The 27,875-nt window shown below is 38.8% G+C and overlaps 1 long non-coding RNA gene across 1 annotated transcript in view; it reads right to left on the bottom strand.

The window, feature by feature from the left end:
- LOC134736417 (uncharacterized) overlaps positions 1–23,234 on the bottom strand; it is a 30,303-nt gene extending 7,069 nt beyond the window's left edge. Inside the window, exons 1-2 of the long non-coding RNA XR_010120422.1 lie at positions 23,026–23,234; positions 17,012–17,039 (exon numbers count right to left, since the gene is read on the bottom strand). This is a non-coding gene — a long non-coding RNA (uncharacterized lncRNA). The remainder of the gene's footprint in view (positions 1–17,011; positions 17,040–23,025) is intronic.
- Between the last annotated feature and the right edge of the window lie 4,641 nt (positions 23,235–27,875).

Below are 27,875 nucleotides of genomic sequence, written 5' to 3'. Positions count from 1 at the left end.
CAATCCTAGTCTCTCATAAAACAGACTTGAAACCAACAAAGATCAAAAGAGACAAAGAAGGCCATTACATAATGGTAAAGGGATCAATTCAACAAGAAGAGCTAACTATCCTAAATATATATGCACCCAATACAGGAGCACCCAGATTCATAAAGCAAGTCCTGAGTGACCTACAAAGAGACTTAGACTCCCACACAATAATAATGGGAAATTTTAACACCCCACTGTCAACATTAGACAGATCAACGAGACAGAAAGTTAACAAGTATACCCAGGAATTGAACTCAGCTCTGCACCAAGCAGACCTAATAAACATCTACACAACTCTCCACCCCAAGTCAACAGACTATACATTTTTTTCAGCACCACACCACACCTATTCCAAAAATTGACCACATAGTTGGAAGTAAAGCTCTCCTCAGCAAATGTAAAAGAACAGAAATTATAACAGTCTCTCAGACCACAGTGCAATCAAACTAGAACTCAGGATTAAGAAACTCATCAAAACCGCTCAACTACATGGAAACTGATCAACCTGCTCCTGAATAACTACTGGGTACGTAACAAAATGAAGGCAGAAATAAAGATGTTCTTTGAAACCAATGAGAACAAGGACACAGCATACCAGAATCTCTGGGACACATTCAAAGCAGTGTGTAGAGGGAAATTTATAGCATTAAATGCCCACGAGAGAAAGCAGGAAAGATCCAAAATTGACACCCTAACATCACAATTAAAAGAACTAGAAAAGCAAGAGCAAACACATTCAAAAGCTAGAAGAAGGCTAGAAATAACTAAAATCAGAGCAGAACTGAAGGAAATAGAGACACAAAAAACACTTCAAAAAATTAATGAATCCAGGAGCTGGTTTTTTGAAAAGATCAACAAAATTGATAGACCACTAGCAAGACTAATAAAGAAGAAAACAGAGAAGAATCAAATAGACACAATAAAAAATGATAAAGGGGATATCACCACCGATCCCACAGAAATACAATCTACCATCAGAGAATACTACAAACACCTGTAAGCAAATAAACTAGAAAATCTAGAAGAAATGGATAAATTCCTCGACATATACACCCTCCCAAGACTAAACCAGGAAGAAGTTGAATCTCTGAATAGACCAATAACAGGCTCTGAAATTGTGGCAATAATCAATAGCTTACCAACCAAAAAGAGTTCAGGACCTGATGGATTCACAGCTGAATTCCACCAGAGGTACAAGGAGGAACTGGTACCATTCCTTCTGAAATTATTCCAATCAACAGAAAAAGAGGGAATCCTCCCTAACTCACTTTATGAGGCCAGCATCATCCTGATACCAAAGCCGGGCAGAGACACAACCAAAAAAGAGAATTTTAGACCAATGTCCTTGATGAACATTGATGCAAAAATCCTCAGTAAAATACTGGCAGACCGAATCCAGCAGCACATCAAAAAGCTTATCCACCATGATGAAGTGGGCTTCATCCCTGGGATGCAAGGCTGGTTCAACATACGCAAATCAATAAATGTAATCAAGCATATAAACAGAACCAAAGACAAAAACCACATGATTATCTCAATAGATGCAGAAAAGGCCTTTGACAAAATTCAACAACCCTTCATGCTAAAAACTCTCAATCAATTAAGTATTGATGAGATGTATCTCAAAATAATAAGAGCTATCTATGACAAACCCACAGCCAACATCATACTGAATGGGCAAAAACTGGAAGCATTCCCTTTGAAAACTGGCACAAGACAGGGATGCCCTCTCTCACCACTCCTATTCAACATAGTGTTGGAAGTTCTGGCCAGGGCAATCAGGCAGGAGAAGGAAATAAAATGTATTCTATTAGGAAAAGAGGAAGTCAAATTGTCCCTGTTTGCAGATGACATGATTGTATATCTAGAAAACCCCATTGTCTCAGCCCAAAATCTCCTCAAGCTGATAAGCAACTTCAGCAAAGCCTCAAGATACAAAATCAATGTGCAAAAATCACAAGCATTCTTGTACACCAATAACAGACAAACAGAGAGCCAAATCATGAGTGAACTCCCATCCACAATTGCTTCAAAGAGAATAAAATACCTAGGAATCCAACTTATAAGGGACATGAAGGACCTCTTCAAGGAGAACTACAAACCACTGCTCAGTGAAATAAAAGATGATACAAACAAATTGAAGAACATTCCATGCTCATGGGTTGGAAGAATCAATATCGTGAAAATGGCCATACTGCCCAAGGTAATTTATAGATTCAATGCCATCCCCATCAAACTATCAATGACTTTCTTCATAGAATTGGAAAAAACTACTTTAAAGTTCATATGGAACCAAAAAAGAGCCCACATCGCCAAGTCAATCCTAAGCCAAAAGAGCAAAGCTGGAGGCATCATGCTACCTGACTTCAAATTATACTACAAGGCTATGGTAACCAAAACAGCATGGTACCGGTACCAAAACAGAGACATAGATCAATGGAACAGAACAGAGCCCTCAGAAATAATGCCACATATCCACAACTATCTGATCTTTGACAAACCTGACAAAAACAAGCAACGGGGAAAGGATTCCATATTTAATAAATGGTGCTGGGAAAACTGGCTAGCCATATGTAGAAAGCTGAAACTGGATCCCTTCCTTACACCTTATACAAAAATTAATTCAAGATGGATTAAAGACTTACATGTTAGACCTAAAACCATAAAAACCCTAGAAGAAAACCTAGGCAATACCATTCAGGACATAGGCATGGGCAAGGACTTCATGTCTAAAACATCAAAAGCAATGGCAACAAAAGCCAAAATTGACAAATGGGATCTAATTAAACTAAAGAGCTTCTGCACAGCAAAAGAAACTACCATCAGAGTGAACAGGCAACCTACAAAATGGGAGAAAATTTTCGCAACCTACTCATCTGACAAAGGGCTAATATCCAGAATCTACAATGAACCCAAACAAATTTACAAGAAAAAAACAAACAACCCCATCAAAAAGGGGGCAAAGGACATGAACAGACACTTCTCAAAAGAAGACATTTATGCAGCCAAAAAACACATGAAAAAATGCTCATCATCACTGGCCATCAGAGAAATGCAAATCAAAACCACAATGAGATACCATCTCACACCAGTTAGAATGGCCATCATTAAAAAGTCAGGAAACAACAGGTGCTGGAGAGGATATGGAGAAATAGGAACACTTTTACACTGTTGGTGGGACTGTAAACTAGTTCAACCATTGTGGAAGTCGGTGTGGCGATTCCTCAGGGATTTAGAACTAGAAATACCATTTGACCCAGCCACCCCATTACTGGGTATATACCCAAAGGACTATAAATCATGCTGCTATAAAGACACATGCACATGTATGTTTATTGTGGCACTACTCACAATAGCAAAGACTTGGAACCAACCCAAATGTCCAACAATGGTAGACTGGATTAAGAAAATGTGGCACATATACACCATAGAATACTATGCAGCCATAAAAAATGATGAGTTCATGTCCTTTGTAGGGACATGGATGAAACTGGAAACCATCATTCTCAGTAAACTATCACAAGGACAAAACACCAAACACCGCATGTTCTCACTCATAGGTGGGAATTGAACAATGAGAACACATGGACACAGGAAGGGGAACATCACACTCCGGGGACTGTTGTGGGGTTGGGGGAGGGGAGAGGGACATCATTAGGAGATATACCTAATGCTAAATGACGAGTTAATGGGTGCAGCACACCAACATGGCACATGGATACATATGTAACAAACCTGCACATTGTGCGCATGTACCCTAAAACTTAAAGTATAATAATAATAAAAAAAAAGAAAAAAAGGAAGACCATAAAACAACCAGAAAAGAGGTAACAAAATGGCAGGAATAAGTTCTTACTTATTAATAATAATATTGAATGCAAATGGACTAAACTCTCCAATCAAAAGAAATAGTGGCTGAATGGATTAAAAATAATGAGACCCAATGATCTGTTGCCTACCAAAAACACACTTCACCTATAAAGACAAAAATAGACTGAAAATAAAGGGACAAAAGAAGATATTTCATGCCAATTTAAACATAAAAAGAGCAGGAATAGCTATGCTTATATCCAACACAACAGATTTCAAAACAGAAACTACAAAAAGAGTCAATAAATTCGTTTTATAATGATAAAGGGTCAATTCAACAAGAGGCTATAACAATTTTAGTTAAGTATGCACCCAATGCTGGAGCACACAGATGTATAAAAGCAAATATTATTAGAGCTAAAGAGAGAGATAGATCCCAATACAAGAATAGCTGGAGATGTCAACTTCTCATTTTAAGCATTAGAGAGATCATTTAGAGAGAAAATCAACAAAGAAACATCATACTTAATCTGTAACTGTAGACCCAAGGGACCTAATAGATATTTACAGAACATTTCATCTAATGAATACACAGTGCACCATTCTTTTCCTCAGCATATGGATTATTCTCAAGAATAGATCATGTGTTAGGCCACAAAACAAGCCATAAAAAATTTAAAAAAAAAGAAATTATATCAAGTATTTTCTCTGACCACAATTAAATAAGACTAGAAACAATAATATGAGGAATTTTGGAAACTATGCAAACACACGAAAATTAAAGACTATGTTCTTGAATGATCAGTGGAACAATGAAGACATTAAGAAAAAAATTATAGCACAACAACATGGCACATGGATACATATGTAACAAACCTGCACATTGTGCACATGTACCCTAAAACTTAAAGTATAATAATAATAAGAATAAAAAAAGATTCCAGAATAAAATTTCTTGAAACAAATGACAATGACAACATAACATACCAAAATCTATGGTATACAGTGAAAGCAGTACTAAGAGGAAAGTTTAAAGCTATAAGCTACATCAAAAGAGTAGAAAACTTCAAATACACAACCTAATGATACATCTTAAAGAACTAGAAAATCAAGACCAAACCAAACCCAAAATTAATGGAAGAAAAGAAAGTATAAAGATCAGAGCAGAGATAAATGAAATTGAAACTAAGAAAACAATACAAAAGATCAATAAAATGAAAAGTTAATTTTTTAAAAGACATGCAAAATAGCCAAACTTTTAGCCAGACTAAGAGAAAAAGAGAGACAAAATAAATAATTAAAATCACAGATGGAGAAGGTGACATTACAACTGATACCACAGAAATTCAAAGGATCATTAGAGGCTACTATGAGCAACTATATGCAATGATTTCAAACTATACTATAAAGTCATAGTAACAAAAACATCATGATACTGGTATAAAAATAGGGACATAGACCAATAGAACAGAATAGAGAACCCAGAAATAAACCCAAATACCGACAGCCAACTGATCTTCAACAAAGCAAACAAAAACATAATGTGGGGAAAGGATGCCCTATTCAACAAATGGTTCTGGGATAAGTGGCTAGCCACATGTAGGAGAATAAAACTGAATCCTCATCTTTCACCTTATACAAAAATCAACTCAAGATGGATCAAGGACCCAAATCTAAGATCTGAAATTGTAAACATTTTAGAGGATAACATTGGATAAACCCTTCTAGACATTGGCTTATTCAAGGATTTCATGACCAAGAACTCACAAGCAAATGGAATAAAAGCAGATAAATAGTGTGACTTAATTAAACTAAAGAGCTTTTGCACAGCAAAAAGAACAGTCAGCAAAGTAAACAGACAATCCACAGAGTAGAAGATAATTTTCCCAATTTATACATCTGACAAAGGACTACTATCCAGAATCTACAACAAACTCAAGCAAATTTGCAAGAAAGAATCAATCTGATCAAAACTGGGCTAAGGACATGAATAGACAATTCTCAAAAGAAGATATAGAAATGGTGAACAAACATATGAAAAAAATGCTCAACATCACTAATTATCAGCGAAATGCAAATCAAAACCACAATGCAATACCACCTTACTCCTACAAGAATGGCCATAATCCAAAAAATAAAAAACTAATAGATTTTGGCATGGATGTTGTGAAAAGGGAACACTTCTACACTGCTGGTGCAAATGTAAACTAGTACAACCACTATGTTAAACAGTGTGGAGATTCCTTAAATAACTAAAAGTGTAACTACCATTTGATCCAGCAATCCCATTACTGTTCATCTACCCAGAAGAAAAGAAGCCATTATACAAAAAGATACTTGCACACACATGTTTATAGCAGCACATTTCACAATTTCAAAAATGTGGAACCAACCCAAATGCCCATCAATCAACTAGAGTATAAAGAAACTGTGATATATATATATAAAATCTTTCACTATATATATATATATATATATAATAGAATACTACTCAGCTATAAGAAGGAATGAATTAATGGCATTCACAGCAATTTGGATGGGACTGGAGACTCTTATTTTAAGTGAAGTATCTCAGGAATGGAAAAGCAAACATGTTCTCATTTAAAAGTGGGCACTAAGCTATGAGGATGCAAAGGCATAAGAATGACACAGTGGACTTTGAGGACTCTGGGGGAAAGGGTAGAAGTGGGATGAGCAATAAAATACTAAAAATTGGGTTCAGTGTATACTGCTCAGGTGACGGGTGCACAAAAATCTCATAAATCACCACTAAAGAACTTACTCATGTAACCAAATACCACCTTTTTCCCAAAAACCTATGGAAATTAAAAAAAAATAGAAAAAAAATCATCGACCTTCTTAAAAAATAACTTATGAATAGCAAAGTAAGCAATGAACAAAGTGAAGAGACAGCCCACAAAGGAAATATTTGAAAACTACTCATCTGACAAGGAATTAATAACAGAATATATAAAGAGCTCAAACATCTCTATAAGAAAAAAATATAATAATCCAATTTAAAAATGGGCAAAAGATATGAATAGACATTTCTCAAAAGAAGACATGCAAATGGCAAACAGGTATATGAAAAGATGCTCAACATCACTGATCATCAGAGAAATGCAAATGTAAGCTATAATGAGATATCATCTCAATTGTGCCTGTAGCACAAAGAAAGGATAAATGCTTGAGGTAATGGATACCCCATTTATCCTGATGTGGCTATTACACATTGTATTCCTATATCAAAGTATCTTATGAACCCCCTAAATACATACACCTACTATGAACCCATGAAAATTAAAAAAAAGTTTTTGCATTTAAAGAGGTATTTAGGGGACATGGATGAAACTGGAAAACATCACTCTCAGTAAACTATCGCAAGGACAAAAAACCAAACACCGCATGTTCTCACTCATAGGTGGGAATTGAACAATGAGAACTCATGGACGCAGGAAGGGGAACATCACACTCCGGGGACTGTTGTGGGGTTAGGGGAGGGGGGAGGGACAGCATTAGGAGATATACCTAATGCTAAATGATGAGTTAATGGGTGCAGGAAATCAACATGGCACATGGATACATATGTAACAAACCTGCACATTGTGCACATGTACCCTAAAACCTAAAGTATAATAAAAAAAAAGAGGTATTTAGTTTTCATCTGTGATTATCTTTCCACTTATGCATTTTTAATTCCCTTGATCACTAATTTTCTCATTTAATCTTTTAGCATTCTTATTTGTCATTTTCAGTAGAGTCCTTTAGCATCCACCTACAGTCTATGAAGAAATGAGTTAGTTTTATTCTACTTTCTTATTTCCCTCTCGTTTTTCATCCTTTTCTTTAGTTATTATAATACATAATATTTGTACATTTACCTTCTATCTTCATCCCACCTTCACTGAAATCTGATATGTATAACCACACTCTCTTTCTCTCTCATATAGTCACCAGCAGTTTTTTTCACAAGTTTTCCAAGTTTCCTCTTGGTCAAATGAATATTTTCCTCTAGTAGATTTCTGAAGAGTGCTAATGATTACAGAATTCACTAAGTTCTGATACGTTTAAAATGGTTTTTCTAGAGTTCTTTACTTTTAAATGATTGCTTGATTTGGTCCACACTTCCCTTCATGAATTCATTCTTTATTTAAAAAAATACTTATTCATGGTTGCATTGCTTCATATATTGTTTTGAGAAGCGTGATGCCAGTCAATAGTTTTGTGCTGGTAAGTTATTTGTTTTTTTTTTTTTTCATGGAAGCCTCAAGGATTTTCCTTTTATCTTTGAAGTCTAAGAATTTTGCAAAATATATCTCAGTGTTGGTCATCCTGGGCTAATTTCTCAAGAACTTCATAGGTCCTTCTGATATAAAAATTCATGTTTTCTTTTGTTTCTGGAAATGGTATTTAACTATAGTTTTAAATATTTAAGGTGTTCCATTATTTTACTTTCTTTGGTCAGGACCTCCAATTATATGTATGCTATTTCTTCTCTGCCTGTTTTTTGTTATTAACATATTTTCTCTGACTTTTTTTCTTTCTTTATGTAATTTCCATTCTTTTTGCTATTACTTTAATTATAAAATGGGAGAGTGTTGTTCTATGCCTCTTATTAAATTTTTGTTTGAATCTAGTGTCCTCTGACCATCTTGTAATTTAGTCTTCATTTCTAAAATAATTTTGATTTTTATATTTTTCCCCTTTTCTTTCCCTGGATCAATCAACACTTTTCACATTCTTTCTGCTTTTTGTCTATTTCTGTTTTTGGCTCTTAAATCTCTATTCAAGGTGATTTTCCATATTCCCAAATTCTTGCTTCAGTACATTTTACTAACTTTGCCGTTTTGTCTTTCAGGGTTTTTTTCCGCCTCATGGTTATTATCTGAGGGAGAATTTTCATCAGTTGAAATGTGTTGATTCTTATTTTCTGATTTTGTAAATAACTTTGAGTATACTTTTTAGCTGTCTTCCATTTATTTTTAAATATTTGCTGATACTTAGAATATTTCTATTGCTTGATAGTGTGTCATTAAAAAAAGAATATTTTTGATTCAATGCTGCCCTCTTCTGCCAGTGTAGAAAAGTCCAATTTCTTTAGTGGATTTTAAGTGCCTGTGTGTATGTGTGCATATGTGGGGAGATGTTCTGTGTCCTCTATTTTTTGTTTGTGTTTGTTAGTTTGTTGTCTTGTGATACTCTAAAAGTTTCCTTTTCACTTGTTTCCCTCATAACCACCCAGCTATGAAATGCCTGCTTCCCCTTCCTCTTTGACTCTTCTTGTTCCTGAAGCCATCTTTCAAAGATTGCCATTTCAAGTATCTACCTTTAGAACATTTCTTGTCATTGGTGATTAGATCTATCAATAGAAATTTCTAGCAGTTTCACACTTACGGTAGACTCTCTCTTTCTGTCCATGGTTTCAGACAAATTTATGTCCACCTTTTGTTCCCATCTTCTCTTCTTCTTCTAGTTTTTCTCAAGCTGCCCTTGCTCATCTTGAAAAGCTTGTGGTGGGATCATGAATGACAGCTCACTGGGATTTGGCAATTTTTCTTTCTACAGTTATTTTGAGGTTTGGTAATTCTGTCCTCTAGTTAGATTGAGAGTGTGGGGTTTGTGCAGTTTTTTGTGTTGTTGTTTTTGTTGTTGATCTTGTTGTACTCTATTGTTTTAAAAGAATATTTAGGAAGATATACACTTAGATTTCTGCTATTATTTTTAGCTACCCAGAAATCCCCACATATCATTGTGGAAAAATGCTCTCTCATTTTATAGCATGAATAAGAGCTAGTATTAAAGATAAAATGCTATATGACTCACATACAAGTCAGGCATCTAATCAGTGGTAGATGCTAAGAATAACATACTGTAGTGACTAAGACTTCATACCATAGGATAAATAAATCTCATTTCAAATATTGGTTTTCTAGCCATTACCATGGATTATTTACTTAACTACTTTAGCCCCTCATCATCTTCATTTAACAAATAGGGATTATATTCACCTTATGGTTCTTTTGTGAAAATTAAATGAAATAAACTACAAAAAGTCTGTAGTATATCATCTAACATCATAGATCTCAATAAATATAAATAGGAACCCCTGTTCTCCAAAAATGTATCCTTAAAGCTTTTTTACGGAGTTCTTTCCACAATATCCTTCTGCCTATGTAGTTAGAGCTTTGACCAACCCAGTCTTGGCTTACTACAAGGAAGAATAAAGGTTATCTTAGCGTGTGAGTATTACACATGGCCCTAGGTTTTTTAAGACATCAAAAGAAAGCCGGGCATGGTGGCTCACACCTCTAATCCCAGCACTTTGGGAGGCCGAGGCGGGTGGATCATGAAGTCAAGAGATGGAGAACATCCTGGCCAACATGGTGAAACCCTGTCTCTACTAAAAATACAAAAATTAGCTGGGCGTGGTGGCGCATGCCTGTAATCCCAGCCACTCAGGAGGCTGAGGCAGGAGAATCGCTTGAACCCGGGAGGCGGAGGTGTGGTAAACTGAGATTGTGCCACTGCACTCCAGCTTGGCAACAGAGTGAGACTCTGTCAAAAAAAAAAAATCAAAAGAAATATCTCAGCATCCAAAGAAAACTTGAGAATCTGATATCCTTTTGGAATGTTAAACCCCTCCACAATTTTCCCAGAAGTTGGTAATTCATCTAATTTAGTGGGTCTGTAATCCCAAGCAAACAAAGAAAAAAATCACTATTTCCTAAGAAGACTATGTTTTTTCCTCTGGTATCTTTGGCTGTACAAATGTCCTTTCTTATGTAGACCTGACATCTCCCACCCTTCAACTTCCATCCACTATTTCAACTTCCATCCATTGTTTCCAGTCCTGCCAACTAAAAGCCACTACAATAACTCTATGTCCCAGTGCTCTGATGGTCTCATGAGAGTTATTGAAAACCAAGTGTTCCATTAAACCTTTCTTCCCAAACTGTGACGCCTTCATTGTTTTGGAGATTGTTTCTGCTCTGTAGAAATAACTAGGCTTCTGCCTGATTGTCCCTAAGATGGAGGTTAGAATGTTTTTCCCTGACTGCAAATTCTACCAGATCCCTCTCAGCAATGCTCCATTTTGCATCTTCTCAAGAGTTCAGACTTTCATACAGCAGAGCATCTGTGGTAATAATATCTTCTTCCATATACTAAAGTGCATTGTCTAGTTATAAGATATAGATACGTGCCCAGCAGGGCTCAGAACCTTTAGTGAAAGTTTTTATTTCTGATTTTATTTCATGCTTCCTCTTATTTTGGAATGGATTCTCTCACTCTTCCTCTCCCCTCCTCCATTCCTGCCAGCATTTTGTCATATTTGATTGAGCAGATCAGTAATATAAACTGATGAGCTGCATAGAAATATGATGTAGATATAAAGGCATTCATCAAACAAGTTTAGAGTGGCCCCAAGTTTAGAAAATAATTATAAATAGACTTGTCATGAAACTCCATTTTAGCAGAGAGCGTGACAACAAAATAGTCAGAATATTGTCTAAAAGACTTAGGTTCCTGGCATAGCTACCATACCCATCATGTCTGCTATCATGTCTCTGATTTCAAATATAATATTTTCTCCACTCCTGGCCACTTATCAGATATTGTTTATTTATTCAACACAGTCATCAAATTCTTAAAGCAAATAGTATTCCTATTTCCCAACCGAGTGATTGTCACTAGCAAAATTGTGGTATTGTGAATAGTAGTAGTAGTAATAATAGATAGCTTTTATTGGGTACAAATGTGTCTACCCGGTTGAATGCTTTATGTACAGAAATCATCACTATAGTCCTCTAAGTCTTCAATGCCTGTGCCTTTACCTAAATATACCATAAAATAGCTCTTTCTTTTCATGAATTTCTACTTCATGTCCTTCCTTTGTAGCCCCTTGTAATCTGGCTCCTGCCTCATCACTCTGTTGATACTAATCACCAATAGCCATCTTATTAACCAATTCCAAAGCTTCTCGTTTTCTCATCCTGTTGGGTCTTTCCTCCAGTGTTTTATTTTACATTGCTGACTATTAGCTCATTCATTAACTTTTCTGATAATTATTAAAACCCTTATTTTATAGATGAAGGAGTTGAGTCTTCCATGGGTTAAATAACTTGCCCAGGGTTACACAGCTAGTAAGTGAAAGAGCCAGGGTTGACAACTCTAGTGTTCAGGCTTTTTACCCTACTAAGCAATCCCAAATCCCAAAACTCAAACTTCACAGTTCTTTTACCAACTCTACTCTAAAGATATTCGCCTCCACTTCACATGGGCAAGTCATCCCCATGGCCATACTTTGTGGACTTGAAGTTCCAAGATCATAAACTAAAATTGTGATTTACTAATCACAACAGTTCCCCTGTAATTATGCCTCCTTTTTAACATTTGTTTATTTTTATTGTATATATTCAAGGTGTATAACATGATGTTTTGATATACATATGCATAGTGAAATAATTGCTACACTCAAGCAAATTAACTTATCCATTACTCACAGTTATCTTTTTTTAAATGCTAAAAGCATCTACAATCTACTCTCAGCAAATTTTCAGTATATAATACAACATAATTAACAGTAGTCTGCACGCTGTACATTAGATCTCTAGACTTATTCATCTTACTTAACTATAAATTTGCATCCTTTGGCCTACATCTCCTTTTTCTGTCCCATTCCTCCTACCCATGGTAATTACCATTTTACTGTCTGTTTCTATGTATTAGTCTCTGTTCAGATTTAACATATAAGTGGGATCATACAGTATTTTTCTTTCTGTTTCTGAGTTACTACACTTAGAATAAGTGATCTTAGAATAAGGATCTCCAAGTTCATCCATATTATCATAAATGACAGATTTTTCTTTTTATTTTTAAGGCCAAGTAGTATTTCATTGTGTATATATACCATTCATCCACTGATGAACACTTAGTTTGTATCATATCTCGATCATCATGACTAACGCTGCAATGAACGTGGGAGTGCAGTCATCTCTGTGAGGTGCTAATTTCATTTCTTTGACTATTTCCCCAGATGAGGAGTTGCTAGATCATATGGTAGTTCCATTTTTAATTTTTTGAGCAACCTCCATACTGTTTTAATTAACAGCTATACCAATTTACATTCCCACCATGCCATCTTCTTAAATAATTTTAGTACAACTCTATTCCATTTCTTCAAGTCTCCTCTCGCTGGTCAAACTGCTGCATTTGCCCTGTTAATCCGATACTACATTCATCTACCTACTCTGTTTCTGAATAGATAGATGCTTTGCTGGAAAAAGGGTATTGTGTCACGACATCCTTAGTGCTATTAAACCCCATATTCCTGTCCACTCCCTTTGCTCCTTCCCCTAAACCCACCACTCCACTGATGTCACTTTACTCCCAAAAGGTGACAGAGTCTTTTCTCCAGCATAATAAAGGCCGTGGAAGCATGAAACCACCATATTTTCCTCTCTTCTTCCTCCAAGCTTATTTTCACTCATCTTCATCTTCCCACATCTACATTTCAAACTTGGCTGTACATTAGAATCCCCTGCAGAAAACTCAGGCAGAGCCCCAGTCCAATTAAATCAACATCTATTGGGCATGGGGTATAAGCACATATATATATATACACACACACATATATATATGTGTATATATGTATATTTATGTGTGTATATATATCTATAATGTGTGTGTGTGTATACATATATATATATATATATATATATTTTTTTTTTTTTTTTTTTTTTTGAGATGGAGTCTCGCTATGTTGCCAGGCTGGAATGGAGTGGCACAATCTAAGCTCACTGCAACCTCTGCCTCCCAGGTTCGAGCAATCCTCCTGCCTCACCCTCTCAAGTAGCTGGGACTACAGGTGCATGCCACCACACCCAGCTAATTTTTGTACTTTTAATAGAGATGGGGTTTCACCATGTTGGCCAGGATGTTCTCCATCTCTTGACCTTATGATCCACCCGCCTCGGCCTCCCAAAGTGCTGGGATTACAGATGTGAGCCACCATGCCCAGCCCAGCACTGGTATTATTATTTTTAAAGCTCCTCAGTTGATTTCAATGGGCCGTCAAGTTTGTGGACCACTGTTCTAATATCAAACATTCAGAGAGCAATCTTTTAAACCAGCTTGATTATAAGAATCACCAGGTATGCTTATTAAACGTTCAGATCCCCAGTCTGCTCTAGTGGAAACATTAGTTTGGAAGATCTGGATTGGGGTCCAAGAATGTAGCTAACAATTACCTGCAGGTAGTTGTTGTTTTCAGGCTAATTTGGGAAACACTATACTAGACTTTCCTGTATGTCTTCTCTAATATTTTCACACTGTACTGGCACTTCTTCTGATCTCAAATATCTCGAATATTTCTCATTCTTGAGTCATTTTCCTTCTGCTATACATTTTCCTAAAGTTAACACAATCTCTCTCTTCTTTTTTTATTATCAAAAGTCTTGACAATGCCTTCCATTCAGTCCTTAACCCAGCTTATTCTAGGTTTTATCCACACTACTCTTTTAACCCAAGATTTCCAACAAATAGCCAAAAGCCTTTTATGTTCTATTTTTTTTTCTGAATTCACTTCCCTTTAGCATTTGACCTTAACCATCTGCCTACTTTGAAAACATTATTCTTCCTTAACTTTCTTCCTACCTCTGCAACCAACATTTCTCTCTCTTTTAGTGAGTCAGCTCTCTCTACCTTCTCCTTAAGTGTTTTTCACAAGAATCTATCTTTCTCACTGTTCTCCACAGACACATTCTTTATAGGTATTCTCATCCAATATTGTGGCTTTAACTAAAGCTACATACTGTCTAGTCTCAACATTTTATTTCCAAATTTAAGCTCTACAGTTTTACATGCAACAAGTCCTCTTAGCATTGTAGGTGCTTCTCATTCATCACGCCCAAAAGTAAACTCATTACTGCTCTGCCTACATTATCTTCTGTCTCAGCTACTTCTGTTAAAATCACCCTGCTTTGAATTGCTCAGGTAGAATCCTGAAATAATTCCTAGTGCTACTGCTTGTATCTGAGTTTATATGAGCACATATATCATCAGATCTTTCCATCCTAGCACCACTTCGGAGTGAGGGATCATCTCCTGCTCATCTCAGTCCTGAATAATTTGCCCCAGCCAGCAGTGCATTCTTACCTCCACCAAATCTCCTGAGTGTCTCACCTCAGTGACCTGGGACCTCCCTTTTACCTTTGGATCATCTTCTATGCTTGGCTCTTGGAGACTGTTTCCATGGTGATATTCTTGGCTATCCTCTTAGACTATATCTCTCCCTTGGCTGTGTTGCCTTAGCTAGCCCTGCACAAATTCTTCTCAAGGTCCCACACTCCCCCAAGACCAGCTTTCTTGGAAAAGATGCTGTGGCAATCCTCCAGCTATATTTGCCCCATCCCTATGAACAAACACTTGACAGATTCTATTTATAAAACATTTCTTGCATCTTTTTCCTTCTCTCTATTCCCTGACCAACTCTAATCCAAGATTTTATTCTGTTGGCCTGGAACTATTGTAGTAGTCTCTGCCTCGTCTCTTTCCTTGTCTCCACACAGCCATCTAATTGCATAATTCTCCTGCCTAAAGACATTAATCGCTCTTTATTGCCAATAGACTAACAAATAGGAATTTTTTGACTTGCCATACAAATGGCTGGCCACCCTTCAGCGGGCCCTAATGTGCTTTCTAGTCTTTCCTCCAACCACTTTGTGTCCCAAAGTCTTCTGCCTTACTGCTTGCCTCATTTTACCCATCTTGTTTCTTTCTCTCTGTCAAACCATTGGGTGGTTTGTATAAAACTGCTGTGGAATTGTGGGTTTAGAAGATTTAAAATAAGGCAAAAATTTCTCCAGGGAAATACATTGAAACTCTATGTATTTATGCCTTTCCCCAGCCCAGATTCGTATGTCTAAAGTGATCAGCCAGTGCCACCAGCAAGAGTAGACTTCCTGAGTGATGCAGGAAGAGGGTATATTCAGTGAATGCCTTCCATTCTCACACGTTGGTTCAGCAGGATGTTAATGGGATTACCCATGCTTCATTTGGAGAAGGCTTGGCTCAGAATATATATCTGGATCGTACCTGAATACCCAAGGAGCGCTACCTACATCATGAACATCTCTGAGCCCTTGCATAGATGTTAAAACCTTGGGTGCCTTTGTTGTGGTCCTTAATTCTGTTAATCGCCCTAGGTAAAGATTAGCTGCTCTTGTCAATTTAATTCAGCTTCAAACAAAGCAACAAGGTCACTATTTTTTTCCATTTTCTCTCTCCCTCTCCCTCTCTCTCTTTGCCAGCAAGCAGGATTGAGTTGTCATGTAGCTCTAATAGGCAGCGCGGGGAATCGTTAGTCCACCTCAACGCCCTGACTGATGGGCACTTCACTTCAATCATCTGCCTGAGCAGTGGTGGCCCAGTACTATTGACACTGTGTCAGCTGCGAGAGAAGATGCCTTAATCGGCCCTGACACCCTCTGCATTGATTTGACAAGTTGCTGTAATGACCTTCTTGTTTTTCTGAAGGATTACTGTTTACTTGAAAGGTGCTGCTGACTAAATGTACTGCATTGTCATGGAAACGCCGCCTCCCCACCAGGCTGGGGTGGAGGGTGACATTGGGAGACTCTGAATATTTCAATAAACTGTTCTGTCCCAGGAGTACTAATTCCAGCCCATTAATCAGACCTACTCTGAAGAGCCAACCAGAATTAGAAACCAGCTTTGTCAGGTCCCCTGTAAAAGACAGTTTGCTTCAAAACTCATTATATTTCCAAAATCTATGTTTGGGTTTCCTTGTAGTAAGAAAGCGCCGTTCCTGTGGCCACCTCCTGTGTGCACCTGGAATTTATAGCCATTTATCTATTATTGAAAGAGACTGGCTCTTCCTGTGCAGACACGCCCTAGCATTAGAAGGAGGAGTACGAATGAATGAAAGACAGAACACAACACTTTGAGTACCTGCCATGTAACTGGTAGTGAGTTAGGCACCATTACATATGTGAGTAAGAATTGCTCTATAAATATTAGCTATGATTATTGTCCTATTTCATTGATTTTAAGATAAATGATTTTCCCATCCTAACATTTCAGAAATTGGGTTCATCTTATAAATCAATCCCAGTTTGCATTTGTTGTCAGCCAGGTGGCAATTGTGACATACCTGAGAGAAAAGCTTCCATTGTCACCTCCTAGTAAGAGCAAAAGAAAAAAAAAAAAGAAACACAATCAAAGTGTTTTAGATTCAGTATTGCACATTTTGCGGTAAATGCTTTATATGGATTACTTTTTTGAATCCTTAAAAAATCTTAAACAATTACATACTGTATTTTTTTTTCTCACATAACAATAAGTCCAGAAAGAAAAGTTTGCTGGCATTGTTTCAACTGCTTAAAGATGTCACAGCCAAAGTCTCAGCAATTTTCTTTGTCTATTCCTCTGGTACCAGAGATAGCTGCTGAGGCTGAAGACATCACATCCTAATTACAAACGAAAGATGAATAAAGGTCAAAAACTATGGCTTTCAGCTATATCAGACCCCTTTAAAAGGATTCCTCTACTACACTCCTAACAATTTCCACCTGTATCTCATTAATACCACCTCTATCTTCAAGTAAAGCTGGGCTTTAAAAAAAAATCCTGGCATATTGTTTCCCCTACTAAAACTAGGACTATAGTATTGAGAGGAGCATAATGAATATTGAGTAGGCAACTTCAGTCTCTGTCTTACCCTAGGAGGAAGGCATTATTATATACCCATTGTACAGATCATGAAATTGAAGCTTAAAGAGGCTGAGGATTGACCCTTGCAACTGTCCCACAAAATAAATATTCTTATCCCTACACTACAGATAAAGGACAAAGCAAGCTTACAGATATTAAGTCACTGGCCCTCATTGTCATAAGTCTATCTTACCCTAGCATTCAAGCACCATGTACTATACCACAAGTCATTTTAGGAAGGGCTTATTTTCAATGGTTATAGATGAAATAATTTGGAGATGAAAGCAGGAACTGGGCTAGGAAACACCACTGAAGTTGTGTTTCTCTTCTTCTTCCAGCGATCCAGCCAGTGGTCATGAGTAGAACCCATCTTCGCGGGTGTCTGTTATTTGTTTGATATTTATTAAGTATGTACAGAATGTCTGACTGCTTTTTCAAAACTCTTAAATGGAGAACATGTGCTCATCTTTTACTGCCTATTTTTTTTTTTTTTTTTTTTGAGACAGAGTCTCACTCTGTTGCCCAGGCTGGAGTTTAGTGGTGTGATCTTGGCTTACTGCAAGCTCTGTCCCCCAGGTTCATGCCATTGTCCCACCTCAGTCTCCTGAGTAGCTGGGACTACAGGTGCCCACCACCATGCCCAGCTAATTTTTTGTATTTTTAGTAGAGACGGGGTTTCACTGTGTTAGCCAGGATGTTCTCGATCTCCTGACCTCGTGATCCGCCCACCTTGGCCTCCAAAAGTGCTGGGATTACAGGCATGAGCCACCGTGCCTGGCCTTTTACTGCCTGTTCTAAGGCTTACTGGCCATGCAAGAATTTTATTTTTGGTCTCTTCTTGACTCATGATCTCCCTAGGAAAGTCCTAAGCAACTTCAGCTGTAATTTAGAGGATGCTTAGAAAAAAATAGTTGAGATTTGAGTGGCCCAGTAAAGGCCTGGAGGACCCCAAATGTGATAAAACAGGGACAGATGATTATCTGCATTATGGCACCTGGATAGGTAAGGTGGAGAAGTGATTTCTACTTTAAAATAGGAATAGTTGATTATCTGCATTATGGCAACTGGATAGGTAAAGTGGAGATGTGGTTTCTACTTCTAGTCCCCTTTTCTATGGGCACTTCTTTTCCCACCACACATCCACAACACACATACCATTCCCTGTAGTTCTGATGGGGCTTTTATTCATGGACGCCCGTTTAATCACTGACTCTAAGCTGGCTCAAGTCTCTATGGTAGACCCAAGGTGTAAAGAGGTCCAATGATGATTCGGGGATGGAGGTGTGTGACCCAAGTGGGCCAGTTAGAAACCTGCCTTGAGATTCTACATATGGACACTGAAAGGAAGAATGTTTCTCTCTCTTTTAGATCATGAACCACTAAGAGGAAGGCCTGGGGATGCTAGTAGCCATGTTTCCCGTGCCCTGGAGAGAGCTTCTCTGAGAATGATGCAATTATACAAAGGAAGGAAGAATCCCCAGATGACAAGATAGCCAGAGTACTGACAACACTATTTGAGCACCTGGATCCAGCAATGCCTAAAGCTGTATATCTCTTCATCCATTCAAATTAGGTTGAAATAAACCAACAGCAAGAAAACAATAGAAACAAAGAAATTCATTGTCTGATGTAACCATTCTCTATCACTTTCAATAAAAATTATTCTATTACTCTAGGAAAAAGGCACTATTGCTAAATAAAGCCAAGACACAGCCAACCAAAAAGTGTAAAGGAATGTAAACAAGGCTGTTATCTAAGACTGTGATAGGATTTGGATCTGTGTTCCCACCAAAATCTCATGTTCAGTTGTAATCCCCAATGTTGGTGGTGGGGCCTGGTGGGAGGTGATTGGATCAAGGGGGAGTTTTCTAATGGTTTAGCACCATCTGCCTAGTGCTGTTCTCATGATAGAGTTGTCAGGACATCTTGTTGTTTCAAAGTGTGTAGCAACTTCTGCCTCTCTCTCTTTCTCCTGCTCCAGCCACATAATAAGAGCCTGCTTTCTATCCTTTCTGCCATGATGGTAAGTTTTCTGAGGCTTCCCCAGAAGCTGAACAGATGGCCAGCATCATGCTTTCTGTACAGCCTGCTGAACTGTGAGCCAGTTAAACCTCTTCTTTTTTTTGTTTGTTTGTTGAGATGGAGTCTTGCTCACCTAGGCTGGAGTGCAGTGGCGCTATCTCGGCTCACTACAACCTCCGCCTCCAGGGTTAAAGAGATTCTCCTGCCTCAGCCTCCCAAATAGCTGGGGCTGCAGGCACCTGCCACCATGCCTGGCTCATTTTTTGTATTTTTAGTACAGACTGGGTTTCATCATGTTAGCTAGGATGGTTTCGATCTCCTGAAACTCACGATCCACTCTTCTCGGCCTCCCAAAGTGCTGCGACTACAGGTGTGAGCCACCACACCCAGCCTAAATCTCCTCTTTTTATAAATTACCCGGTCTCAGGCATTTCTTTATAGTGATGCGACAATGGACTAATACAGACTGTTTGAAGGACAAGTATAAAATGAATTGAGAAGAATTAAAGACAAGAATTCAACACCAAGATTGAGAACATGGAGAATGAGATGTAGGTTTACTTCCTATAATGGTGTGTGTGTGTGTGTGTATCAACAGTATGTATACGTGATCCTGGATATATATGTATAACGTATATACTTTATTTCATGATTTCATGTATGTATGTGTGCATGTGTCTGCATATATAGTTATTTTTCAAATCTATGTAAGTGCTGTTGTGATCAATTTAGTAGTGCTTTTGGACAAATTTGAATTTTCTCAAAGGTTCTTTTTGTCGTTTTCTCAAGCACCAAATTAAAAAATGTATATTCTACTACAATCACTTAAAGGTCAATGAAGTTTGTGGGGTTTTTTGGTTTTTTTGTTTTTTGTTTTTTTCTCCTCCTACCCTCCCCTACCATGGTCTAGTAGCCAACTGAAAATTCTCCTCATCTTTTTCTCCCAGAAGGAGCTTCAGAAACACAAAAGCTAATGTCATAATGTCTTTTTTTTCTTTTTTTTTTTGTAATGTCTTTAATTCTTAAAGCCACTTACTCAGACTGTTTCCTTTAATGAGTTTAAAAATGCAGTAACTATGGAGGCCGGGCGCAGTGTCTCACGCCTGTAATCCCAGCACTTTGAGAGGTCAAGGTGGGAGAATCACGAGGTCAGGAGATAGAGACGATCCTGGCTAACACAGTGAAACCTCGTCTCTCCTAAAAATACAAAAAATTAGCCAGGCATGGTGGCGGGCACCTGTAGTCCCAGCTACTCGGGAGGCTGAGGCAAGAGAATGGCATGAACCCGGGAGGCAGAGGTTGCAGTGAGCCGAGATTGTGCGACTGCACTCCAGCCTGGGCAATAGAGTGAGACTCTGTCTAAAAAATAAAAAATAAAAAAAATACAGTAACTATGGATATTGGAAAAGAATCAATTGTGTTATCCTTGTTCAATTTTTTGACTATTAACATCATATATTTATAAATATTTTCATGTGGTGGATGCATTCATGTTTCATATGCTGTGCTAGATGTGTACACAGGATGTCAGGAAGCAAAATAGAGGCATGTATGTGATGCTCAACTAGACCACATGAGACTCAGTTGAGTAAATACTAAGATGACAGACTCTTAACAGTGATTCACGGTGAAATTGCTAATAGACTGTACATTGTCTGTTATTCCCATATTCCATTGCCACAGAGTCAAATTAAAAGATGAGAAAAGTTAGATTTGTGTGTCACTTTAAATTGAAGCATGCTCCAATGTGCTACATGAGCATAATAGAAGAATACCTATATATGCTCATATGTTGGCATGGTGATGGATTAAGCCAAGATAAATGGGGCAGTCAGCTGAAGCAGGGACTAATGATGGCCAAATCAGCGGTTAACAAGCTGGGGGCCTGACATATATCAGGTTTTGAGAGACAGTGAAAACATTAACTGTCCTCCTATCAACATCTGATGAGGGTAAAATGAAGTTCATTGGGTCTTGCTAGCCCAAACCTTAAAAGACAAGTCTCTTTTTGCACTAGCAATTGTTGCAATTGTCGGGATCATTGGAACTCTTTCTCCTCATCTTTCCTCATGCCCCTCCCACTATGTAATTCCACATTAATTGCCAGATACCTTAAGGTACTCAATGAAGCATCCTTTTGGCAGAAGAAAAGGAAAAAAATCAAACTCTAAGTCATATTTCAGTGCTTAAAAATGATTTTTTCCTTAATATCATTTAGTTTCTATCTTGATGAAAAATTTGTGCTATGACACCATTCCAACTGGTAGCTCATTTAGAGAGTAAGTTAGATCATGCCTCTGCTGGGCCCATGACCAAGCGTGCAGATCCATATAGATCCAGCCCACCCCTTTCCCACATAATCTTGGAACAACCATGAGACTGGTGGGAAGGAGTTTTGTGTTTAGTACTCCAGTATTATTCTGCATTTATTCTTTGCTCTATCCCTCTTTATCTCATTTCACTTGAAGTACACTGCACCCCTTTCTTTTTCCTCATTCTGTATATTTACTTATTCCTACTGACCATCCATTTGGATATCCACTTTCACATTTTACCCCTAAGATATATTTCCTAAAAATTTGTTGTTCATTACTGATTGGGGCCATAAAACAATTCCAGAGGGAATGCACATTTCCGTCTATCTAAACTCCCAGGCAACTATCACAGGAGCTGGAATGAACTAGACAATGGATATAAAACTGGATATGTGTGCAGATGGTCTTGGAAACAGCTGTGTATGCACATCTGTCACTGTTTAGTGGTCTGAAGGCCAGTAGCCTCTATTTGAGTGGAGGCATCCATCAGGAAATGCTGAGACAGGTTCTCTACTCCCCCAGCCATAGCCCAGGCTGGGGATAACAACTAGACAATCTGATAAAATCATAAAACTGTATTCATGAGGATTACAGTAGTAATAAATTACCTATCCCATTATACATTTGCATATTAATAGGAGTCCTGTAGTGATTCACTAGCTTAATGTAAATGAATGCCTTCAATAGTGAAAACTGTGATCTCCTGGACAGACAGTGGAATGTTCCAGTTCTCAAAATCCTCTGCAGAGACAGCCATGTATGTGATCTCCATAAAGAGCTGACTTACAGACAAAGCCATGTCATCTGCTTGTGTTTAATAGCCTCACGCAGCAACAGAAACATGAGATCAGTCTAGCCTGGAGCAGATTTTCCAAGAGGAGTTGGAAGGAGGACAGACAAGTGATTAGAAATCTGACACTTGGCTTTCGTATAGAAAGATGACTCCACAATTTGGGAACAGCAAACCCTACTGTATAGTACCTCAGCAAGGTTTCAAGAGAGGGGTGACCCTCTCCTGGAGGAGGTGAGAGCTCTGTTAGCCCCCAAGTGGCCTCTTCAGCACCATATCCTTTCACTCATTAGCTTTAAACTTTGTGTTCCAGCCTCTCAACATTACCTCCGTTTCCCAAAGTGCCATCTCTCTGTCCCCTCCAGGCCTAGAGACATCCTTTTCTCCTGCCTCTTCACCTGGAAACTTCTCAATCATAGTTTGTCTCACTTTCTGTTCTTTTTGCTTAGAGAAGTATCTCTAACACAGCAGTCTTCAAAACAACCCATCCCCAGACCAGCAACATTGAGATTATTTGTGAGCTTGTTAGAAATGCAGATCCTTATACCCTTGGCTTGCTTACCCCTTTCAGAACATGGAGACAAGTAACCAAGGAATTACCATCAATTGTGATGTCTCACTCATCATAAAAGTTGTCCAGAGTAGGCAGTGTGCTCGTTTCTGCTTGCTTGCATCCTTTGTGCCCAGATGGTATTACTATCGGAAGCTTCAAGCCTGACTGACACATAGTGGGACCTCAATAAATATCAATTAACTGAATGAACGATTCCAAAGGGAATGAGAGGCAGAATTGTATGGTGGTTTAAACACCCAGGCTCTGGAGCCAGACTGCCTGGGATCAAATCCTAGCTCCTTGATATGGTTTGGCTGTGTCCCTACTCAAATCTCATCTTGAATTGTAGTTCCCATAATCCCCATGTGTAGTGAGAGGGACCCAGTGAGAGGTAATTGAATCATGTGGGCAATTTCCCCCATGCTGTTCCCATAATAGTAAGTTCTCATGAGATCTTATGGTTTTATAAGGGGCTTCCCCCTTTGCTCAGCTTTCATTCTTCTCTCTCCTGCTGCCATGTGAAGAAGGACATGTTCACTTCCCCTTTGCCATGACTGTAAGATTCCTGAGGCCTCCCCAGCCATGCAGAACTGTGAGTCAATTAAACTTCTTTCCTTTATAAATTACCTGCTCTTGGGTATGTCCTTATAGCAGCATGAGATTGGACTAGTACACTCCTATGCTCCCGATCATGTGGCAATGGACAGTCATTGAGCCTCTATGCTTCCTGGTAAAACAGATGGTAATGGCCTCAATTTTGTAGGCTTGTCATGTGCATTTGATACCTTCCTACTGGTAAGGTACTTCAAACAATGCACAGACTCTAGTAAGCATCCAATATCAATAGTATAGAAAAAAGCTTTAATTCTGACATAAACATCCCTTTATTTCAGAGAGATTTCACTGGATATCCCCAAATGATACTTGGAATCTGAATATGGAATAAATATACATATATGTTCATATTCTATTTCTTGGCACTTTTCAACAGCTCTAAAGAAGAGCTTCCTTTGATGATGTTTTCCACCCAATTAACAGTGTTTATAAATTGGAAGCTGAGTTGATGAGAGCAGGGATTTTTCTAAACAGTCTCTCACTCCTCCCCTCCTCACCTTTCTTTTCTCCCAGCCCCCTTCTTTTTCCTCTGTCTCTCCATTTCCCATTTTCCTCTTTCTCTTCTTTCCTTTTGTCTTTGTATCCATCTCTTCTCAGTGCCCACCATTATTCTCCACTTCTGCCCTAACAACTTCCTACCTCTTCTTCCTCTTTCTCCCCCAGATACCTCTGAAGCTATTACAGTTGGTTTCTGCCAAAACTTTTAAATGCCACAAAGAGTCTGAGATATCCAAGAGTTATAAATCACTCTCAACCACCCACAGTTTTTAGCCCAAATGAACAGGCTAGGAAAATGTCAAGGAAAATAACATTAATGCAAATGAAGCCCTCAAAGCTATTTTGTTCACCAAACCTAAAACTGAGTTTCCTTGATGGTCTTTTGGCTGAGGCATCTTTTTACACAGCTGTCCATAAAGTGAAGGCAGGATGGGGGGCCATTTGTGGTCAGAGTGGGTGGAATGCCCATCTCACAGGGCATGCAAAGTGGACAGACTGCGCTTAACTGGGCTCCTGACTCACGTCACTTGCATCATCCACCCAGGTGGCATGGAGGGGTCTCTGCTGGAAAGAGCTGCCTTCGGAGACAGGGATTGTATTGAAGAATATGGCTGTGCCTAGATGCAGGGACAACCTCCTCACATGTGCTAAAGAGATGTTCTGACGCTTGGTGGGAGGTTGGACAAGATGACTTCAGAGATTCCTTCAAAGTGGACATTCTGTGATTATGTTACTTGACCAAACTCTTGTTAGAGGGACTGGAATTCTGTTGTGCACTAGGTGCCCTCCTTACCCCCACCCAGCCCCTATGACCATGGGGGTCTTGCTTAATGGTCATCACCCTCTCAGCCATCTGGCAAACCAAAAAATGCCTCCTTTGGGTTTCACCTTAGCCCTGGACTATTTCTAAAGTATAAACAATAAACAAATACCTCCCTCAGAGGTGGCCAAGAATATGAGGCCATGACCCACCTGAGCCAGGTGATGGCAGCTTACAGGCTCAGATGGGGGTGTTGCGCTACAAAGGAGGGAAGAGGGAAGTTATGGTGGCAATGAATCGTGCCCTTCTTTGCCTTTCCTCCCAACAGAGGACCCCTCTGCCACTCTCATGAATGTATCTTCCTTCTTTCTTTATTTTTCTTTCTCTCTCTTTTTTTTTTTTTTTTTTTTTGAGACAGTCACCCAGGCTGGAGTGCAGTGGCGCGATCTCAGCTCACTGCAAACTTCGCCTCTGGGTTTAAGCAATTCTCCTGCCTTAGCCTCCCGAGTAGCTGGGACTGCAGGCACCCACCAACATGCCCAGCTAATTTTTTGTATTTTTGTAGAGACGGGTTTCACCGTGTTGTCCAGGATGGTCGCGAACCCCTGAGCTCAGGCAACCTGCCTGTCTCGGCCTCCCAAAGTGCTGGGATTACAGACGTAAGCCACCGCCCCCGGCTTCTTCCTTCTTTCTTAAAAGCCAAATCAAATTGCTGCCCCCATCCCCTGCTGGCCAAATAGATGACTCTACCAGGGCAAGCAGACAAAAAAGAGCATTATCTGCTTCTACCTCTGGTTCCCCTTCATTTCATTGAGCTTACGCTTTCCCTCTTCATGTCACTGAAAATGTTATTTATTGATCCTGCTGACAGAAGCAGTAAATAGAGCAGGGCTGTTTTACATCACTGATGAGAAGGCAGGCTCCATAACTCATCAGGCCCAATCTGACTCCACATCAGTCCTCTTCCTCTTTTTCTCTTCTGTATCTCATTACAGAAAGAGGAATTAATACACATGGACAGAAGAGAAATGAGTTCAGCTGCTTGCTGCTCTGAGGCTTTAGTGGGAAGGCAAGCATCCTCAGCAGTTCCTTAAGAAAATTTGGTGGATGGGTAAGCCAGGTTGCCATCTGTTGGCATGCCCTGGTGGAGGCCCATTAGCTGTGCCCTAATGGTCATAGACTGGGGGTCATCACACACTTGGGCTTGAGCTGAGGTTTGGGGAGTACCATAGAGAAAGAGAGCCCCTCTAACCATTTTTCCTTGTCTGAACTGCACAGCTGTGGGCCATGGATATCCTGAGCTATAGAATAAACATGGTGGTTTCTCGGCATGCCTATTTTACTTCCAGAATTAAGGAGTAAATATGCATTAAAATAAACATGCATATACTTTGACACTGAGTGTAAATGAACATGAATTTTAATGGGAAACTACAAAGAAATTTCACTCTTGTGATGAGCCTCTTGGAGTTATTATGCTTCACTCCTTCAGTGTCAGGCAATTACTTCATTCCTGCTCTGAGACCTTTTCAAATGAAATACTCACCAACTAACCAACCTATTTATCCCATTTTTTGAAAGCACCATCCTTAAATAGTGACCTGCTTTGTGGAGTTTGACCTAAAACAATAGACAATGAGTCTACATTGAGCAAAAGAATGTTGAATGGAATACATGCTAGACATAAGATGGATGCCCTGAGATTATTTTCCAGCTTCAATTCATTGCCAATGACTTCAAGGCCATCACTTCATTTCCTCAGATACTCACTCTCCTCCTCTATTAACTGGAGATGGTGGTACGTGTCTTCCTGGGTCCGGCGAGTATAGGTGAGCATCAACTGAAATAAAGTGGGGACCTTTGCTTGTCAACATTCTTACAAATGGGATTTCCCTGTGATATTAAATCACAAGTCCTCACCGGTTTCCCAAGGCAGGTACATCATCATCAGTAAGGGCATGTGAAAAGACTGCACATCATAAATGGCCCCACCATGTAAAACACAATTTGAACCCTTACTGAGCACCTACTAACAGAATTAGGGCCAGGTGCCGGAGAACACAAACTAGGACTAGAAGATGACCTTAATCTGAGGAAGCCAATGTCTAATGGGGAAGTAGCCAAATGTCCCCAGTGTGCCACACCTAGAAAGCAATAGCAAGAATACCCAGGTGGGTTGTGTGTTCAGATGGTATAATTAACAAGACAACCATAGCACTCTTTTATGGATGTCTAGAATATGCCAGGCACTATTCTGAGATAACGTATACTTATCTCCTCTAAACCTTGTAACAAATGTATACAATGTGTCTTCATTTTATAAATGAAGAAATTAAAAAATAAAGAAATTATCTTCATATTATAATTGAAGAATTGAGGCTTAATGAGATAAAGAAGCTTGCTGTCCACCCCATCCTATAGTGTTTGGACCCTATTTCTTTGCCTTCAAAGCCCGTGGCTACAGGGTTTTCCCAGGGAGTGGTGACAGTGTGTGGGAAAGGGTGTTTATGAAACATACCCATTTTTCTTCACCTCTAATCCATTGACACACTAACCATGTCAGATCCCTCATTATGCCAGTTTCTTCATTTGCAAAATAAAGAAATTTACTTAGATGATCTTAATTTTAGGATTTTGGATATACTTGTGAAAAAGGAAGCTAGAAAGATTCAACCTTAAGCCTGAAAAAGCTTCCAGTAGGTTTTAAAATTTGTTCTAAATGAAATGAAGAAGGGTACCATACAACCCTAA

This window comes from Symphalangus syndactylus, chromosome 4 (genome assembly GCF_028878055.3).
Source record: "Symphalangus syndactylus isolate Jambi chromosome 4, NHGRI_mSymSyn1-v2.1_pri, whole genome shotgun sequence".
In the NCBI taxonomy this organism is placed as follows: Eukaryota; Metazoa; Chordata; class Mammalia; order Primates; family Hylobatidae; genus Symphalangus; species Symphalangus syndactylus.
The sequence above is the reverse complement of the archived record's forward strand: the minus strand, read 5'-3'. Positions and strand labels throughout refer to the sequence as shown.